This window comes from Acipenser ruthenus, chromosome 55 (assembly GCF_902713425.1).
Source record: "Acipenser ruthenus chromosome 55, fAciRut3.2 maternal haplotype, whole genome shotgun sequence".
NCBI lineage: Eukaryota > Metazoa > Chordata > Actinopteri > Acipenseriformes > Acipenseridae > Acipenser > Acipenser ruthenus.
Window position 1 is genome coordinate 7,432,959 of NC_081243.1, and position 5,000 is coordinate 7,437,958.

At 47.2% G+C, this 5,000-nt stretch overlaps 8 non-coding genes across 8 annotated transcripts; 4 read left to right on the top strand and 4 right to left on the bottom strand.

The window, feature by feature from the left end:
- Positions 1–410: 410 nt before the first annotated feature.
- On the bottom strand, positions 411–482 carry trnap-cgg (transfer RNA proline (anticodon CGG)). Its single transcript has one exon. It is a non-coding gene; the product is annotated as a tRNA-Pro (tRNA).
- A 1,038-nt stretch (positions 483–1,520) lies between these two features.
- trnap-ugg (transfer RNA proline (anticodon UGG)) lies at positions 1,521–1,592 on the top strand. The gene has a single exon. It is a non-coding gene; the product is annotated as a tRNA-Pro (tRNA).
- Positions 1,593–1,866: 274 nt separating this feature from the next.
- trnag-gcc (transfer RNA glycine (anticodon GCC)) lies at positions 1,867–1,937 on the bottom strand. Its single transcript has one exon. It is a non-coding gene; the product is annotated as a tRNA-Gly (tRNA).
- A 456-nt stretch (positions 1,938–2,393) lies between these two features.
- On the bottom strand, positions 2,394–2,465 carry trnap-cgg (transfer RNA proline (anticodon CGG)). The gene has a single exon. It is a non-coding gene; the product is annotated as a tRNA-Pro (tRNA).
- Positions 2,466–3,503: 1,038 nt separating this feature from the next.
- Positions 3,504–3,575, top strand: trnap-ugg (transfer RNA proline (anticodon UGG)). The gene has a single exon. It is a non-coding gene; the product is annotated as a tRNA-Pro (tRNA).
- Positions 3,576–4,397: 822 nt separating this feature from the next.
- trnap-ugg (transfer RNA proline (anticodon UGG)) lies at positions 4,398–4,469 on the top strand. The gene has a single exon. It is a non-coding gene; the product is annotated as a tRNA-Pro (tRNA).
- Positions 4,470–4,597: 128 nt separating this feature from the next.
- trnad-guc (transfer RNA aspartic acid (anticodon GUC)) lies at positions 4,598–4,669 on the top strand. The gene has a single exon. It is a non-coding gene; the product is annotated as a tRNA-Asp (tRNA).
- A 75-nt stretch (positions 4,670–4,744) lies between these two features.
- trnag-gcc (transfer RNA glycine (anticodon GCC)) lies at positions 4,745–4,815 on the bottom strand. The gene has a single exon. It is a non-coding gene; the product is annotated as a tRNA-Gly (tRNA).
- Positions 4,816–5,000: the final 185 nt, after the last annotated feature.

Consider the following 5,000-nt stretch of genomic DNA (forward strand, 5'->3'; position numbering starts at 1 on the left):
GCAGCATCTAGTGCAGTGTGAAAAGATGAATTAACCCGTTCTAGTGCTAGATTGTACATGTACACAAACAATTGTACCTACAAAATGCCCATCTGTTACACTAGTTTTGTGGTTGTTTTAAACTACATACCAAAAAAAAAAAAAAAAAAAAACAAGCACATGCGTTACCAAAATAAACAGTGCTGTATAAACTACAGAAACTCGATGCTGAATGGTTTTATAGTCTGTTACGTCAGAATTGTGTTTAATGCATAAGCAGTTGCTTTGCAGACTCAACAAAGACTGCAGTCCTCGTTTAACCATTGTGCAATCAGCCCTTGGTCGCTGTGATATTGTTGTTCATGGAATTTGAGCGTGCGTATCGGCAATGCATAGTAATTGGAAAAGTGTAATACAAAAGAATTAAAAACGGGCTCGTCCGGGATTTGAACCCGGGACCTCTCGCACCCGAAGCGAGAATCATACCCCTAGACCAACGAGCCAGCGCCTGCCGCTGTTGTGGTCCCCCGAGTTTCCAAAGAAGTGCAGACCTAGCTGTTCTGTTAGATGGGAGACGTTTTTCTATTGGGTGTACCTGTCGAGAGCACTGTAATTTTGCCGTGTCTCCGAGCTGTGTGCTGTTGCCTGTTTGGGCCGTCTGACTTCTTTAACTGGCGGCTAGCATTTCTATGGGCATCGAGAAGCGGTCGCTATAAATGAGGAAAGTAGTTTAGGTGGGATTTCGTTTTGATATGTTTGGAATGGATCAGTTAGTCAGCATGTACTTCAAAAAATAAATAGAAAAAAAGGAGGCTGGGTTTCGTTGTTTTGCAAAGGATGCACTGCAACATCCGCTCACAGGAGCAGTCCCACTACTGGTGCGACACGGGGGTTTTGACCTGCTCCGTTCCCGACCTGGGCCGGTTCACCCCTCCTTAGACGACCTGGCATTCACGAGCTCCCCCAGAAATGCCATGTCGATGCCGTGCTAAGTGCGGACTCCCGATCGGCACAGCCAGTTGCAGCACAGAGCTCCCGTGCTCAAGCGATCCGCCAGCCTCAACCTGCCACTGTAGCTGGCATTACAGACACACGCCACGGCGCCCGGCGTGAGCGAGAGCGGCTAGAAGGCAATTCAAATCCCCTTGTCTGAAATGAGAGCGAGAGTACTCGTGCAGTTCTCCACTGACGTGGCAGCTTTTAATGCCGATTGCATTAAAAGCATTGCCGGGTCCTGCTGTAGCGGTAAAACACTGTGACCAGATGAATGAATTGAAAAAGTGTTACGTGAAACACATGTGAATCCTAGTTTTCGTGCTGCGAATTTAAAAAAAATAAATAAATAAAAAAATAAAAAAAAAGCAGCACTATAAGAATGCCAAAAAATAAAGAAGGTTGCGTTGGCGAGTATTAAGCCCCCCCTCCTCTGAGGTGCCAGCAGCATTCCGCACCGGCAGACGGAACGGGACTCTGGTCATGCTGCACTTATTTTGCTGCCAGAGACTGAATCACGCGTCGGCCGCCGGATAAAACCGAAAGCTGGCTCGTTGGTCTAGGGGTATGATTCTCGCTTTGGGTGCGAGAGGTCCCGGGTTCAAATCCCGGACGAGCCCGTTTTTTTTTTTTTAATTGTTTTGTACTATACTGTTTTCGATCCGTAAACCATTAAGCTCAGCAGGCAGTTTTGACTTAGACGCTTTGCAACTAAATGCGTTGCCATAGTGGCAGGGAGCGTGTGCCTTCCTCGTTAGTATAGTGATCAGAATCCCCGCCTGTCACGCGGGAGACCGGGGTTCAATTCCCCGACGGGGAGATTTTTTTTTTTTTTTACTGATTGAAGGCAGGTGCGTGTGGCTGTAATTGTATACATAAAGTAAAAAAGAAGGTTGCATTGGCCGGGAATCGAACCCGGGCCTCCCGCGTGGCAGGCGAGAATTCTACCACTGAACCACCAATGCTTGCTTGACGTTTGCTTGAGGTTTGCTTGAGGTAGGTAATGTATTAGCAGCATCTAGTGCAGTGTGAAAAGATGAATTAACCCGTTCTAGTGCTAGATTGTACATGTACACAAACAATTGTACCTACAAAATGCCCATCTGTTACACTAGTTTTGTGGTTGTTTTAAACTACATACCAAAAAAAAAAAAAAAAAAAAACAAGCACATGCGTTACCAAAATAAACAGTGCTGTATAAACTACAGAAACTCGATGCTGAATGGTTTTATAGTCTGTTACGTCAGAATTGTGTTTAATGCATAAGCAGTTGCTTTGCAGACTCAACAAAGACTGCAGTCCTCGTTTAACCATTGTGCAATCAGCCCTTGGTCGCTGTGATATTGTTGTTCATGGAATTTGAGCGTGCGTATCGGCAATGCATAGTAATTGGAAAAGTGTAATACAAAAGAATTAAAAACGGGCTCGTCCGGGATTTGAACCCGGGACCTCTCGCACCCGAAGCGAGAATCATACCCCTAGACCAACGAGCCAGCGCCTGCCGCTGTTGTGGTCCCCCGAGTTTCCAAAGAAGTGCAGACCTAGCTGTTCTGTTAGATGGGAGACGTTTTTCTATTGGGTGTACCTGTCGAGAGCACTGTAATTTTGCCGTGTCTCCGAGCTGTGTGCTGTTGCCTGTTTGGGCCGTCTGACTTCTTTAACTGGCGGCTAGCATTTCTATGGGCATCGAGAAGCGGTCGCTATAAATGAGGAAAGTAGTTTAGGTGGGATTTCGTTTTGATATGTTTGGAATGGATCAGTTAGTCAGCATGTACTTCAAAAAATAAATAGAAAAAAAGGAGGCTGGGTTTCGTTGTTTTGCAAAGGATGCACTGCAACATCCGCTCACAGGAGCAGTCCCACTACTGGTGCGACACGGGGGTTTTGACCTGCTCCGTTCCCGACCTGGGCCGGTTCACCCCTCCTTAGACGACCTGGCATTCACGAGCTCCCCCAGAAATGCCATGTCGATGCCGTGCTAAGTGCGGACTCCCGATCGGCACAGCCAGTTGCAGCACAGAGCTCCCGTGCTCAAGCGATCCGCCAGCCTCATCCTGCCACTGTAGCTGGCATTACAGACACACGCCACGGCGCCCGGCGTGAGCGAGAGCGGCTAGAAGGCAATTCAAATCCCCTTGTCTGAAATGAGAGCGAGAGTACTCGTGCAGTTCTCCACTGACGTGGCAGCTTTTAATGCCGATTGCATTAAAAGCATTGCCGGGTCCTGCTGTAGCGGTAAAACACTGTGACCAGATGAATGAATTGAAAAAGTGTTACGTGAAACACATGTGAATCCTAGTTTTCGTGCTGCGAATTTAAAAAAAATAAATAAATAAAAAAATAAAAAAAAAGCAGCACTATAAGAATGCCAAAAAATAAAGAAGGTTGCGTTGGCGAGTATTAAGCCCCCCCTCCTCTGAGGTGCCAGCAGCATTCCGCACCGGCAGACGGAACGGGACTCTGGTCATGCTGCACTTATTTTGCTGCCAGAGACTGAATCACGCGTCGGCCGCCGGATAAAACCGAAAGCTGGCTCGTTGGTCTAGGGGTATGATTCTCGCTTTGGGTGCGAGAGGTCCCGGGTTCAAATCCCGGACGAGCCCGTTTTTTTTTTTTTAATTGTTTTGTACTATACTGTTTTCGATCCGTAAACCATTAAGCTCAGCAGGCAGTTTTGACTTAGACGCTTTGCAACTAAATGCGTTGCCATAGTGGCAGGGAGCGTGTGCCTTCCTCGTTAGTATAGTGGTCAGTATCCCCGCCTGTCACGCGGGAGACCGGGGTTCAATTCCCCGACGGGTAGATTTTTTTTTTTTTTTTACTGATTGAAGGCATTCACGAGCTCCCCCAGAAATGCCATGTCGATGACGTGCTAAGTGCGGACTCCCGATCGGCACAGCCAGTTGCAGCACAGAGCTCCCGTGCTCAAGCGATCCGCCAGCCTCAACCTGCCCCTGTAGCTGGCATTACAGACACACGCCACGGCGCCCGGCGTGAGCGAGAGCGGCTAGAAGGCAATTCAAATCCCCTTGTCTGAAATGAGAGCGAGAGTACTCGTGCAGTTCTCCACTGACGTGGCAGCTTTTAATGCCGATTGCATTAAAAGCATTGCCGGGTCCTGCTGTAGCGGTAAAACACTGTGACCAGATGAATGAATTGAAAAAGTGTTACGTGAAACACATGTGAATCCTAGTTTTCGTGCTGCGAATTTAAAAAAAAAAAATAAATAAATAAATAAAATAAAAGCAGAACTATAAGAATGCCAAAAAATAAAGAAGGTTGCGTTGGCGAGTATTAAGCCCCCCCTCCTCTGAGGTGCCAGCAGCATTCCGCACCGGCAGACGGAACGGGACTCTGGTCATGCTGCACTTATTTTGCTGCCAGAGACTGAATCACGCGTCGGCCGCCGGATAAAACCGAAAGCTGGCTCGTTGGTCTAGGGGTATGATTCTCGCTTTGGGTGCGAGAGGTCCCGGGTTCAAATCCCGGACGAGCCCGTTTTTTTTTTTTTAATTGTTTTGTACTATACTGTTTTCGATCCGTAAACCATTAAGCTCAGCAGGCAGTTTTGACTTAGACGCTTTGCAACTAAATGCGTTGCCATAGTGGCAGGGAGCGTGTGCCTTCCTCGTTAGTATAGTGGTCAGTATCCCCGCCTGTCACGCGGGAGACCGGGGTTCAATTCCCCGACGGGGAGATTTTTTTTTTTTTTTTACTGATTGAAGGCAGGTGCGTGTGGCTGTAATTGTATACATAAAGTAAAAAAGAAGGTTGCATTGGCCGGGAATCGAACCCGGGCCTCCCGCGTGGCAGGCGAGAATTCTACCACTGAACCACCAATGCTTGCTTGACGTTTGCTTGAGGTTTGCTTGAGGTAGGTAATGTATTAGCAGCATCTAGTGCAGTGTGAAAAGATGAATTAACCCGTTCTAGTGCTAGATTGTACATGTACACAAACAATTGTACCTACAAAATGCCCATCTGTTACACTAGTTTTGTGGTTGTTTTAAACTACATACCAAAAAAAA